Consider the following 292-nt stretch of genomic DNA (forward strand, 5'->3'; position numbering starts at 1 on the left):
CATTTTATTGTTTTAAACTGATAAGCATTACACATTAAAAAGCCAGTAAAATATAATTCAGCAATGAAAGCAAGTAATCAGTAACAATTTCTATGTCTACATTTTCACAGGATTAGCATAGAATGGTCAGTATTAGGAGGGAATAACCTTTAACAAGAGTTACAAAAGGTGACTCATATCTGTAGATGTAGAGTTACAGAGACATCATGAGGTGGAGGCCTTCTTGATTTGCAGCTGGAGGTTGTCCACCAGAGCAATAAATGCCATCTCAGCACCAAAACCCGTTCTGAAG

Source organism: Gekko japonicus, unplaced genomic scaffold, assembly GCF_001447785.1.
Source record: "Gekko japonicus isolate JY-2015 unplaced genomic scaffold, Gekko_japonicus_V1.1 scaffold4888, whole genome shotgun sequence".
In the NCBI taxonomy this organism is placed as follows: Eukaryota; Metazoa; Chordata; class Lepidosauria; order Squamata; family Gekkonidae; genus Gekko; species Gekko japonicus.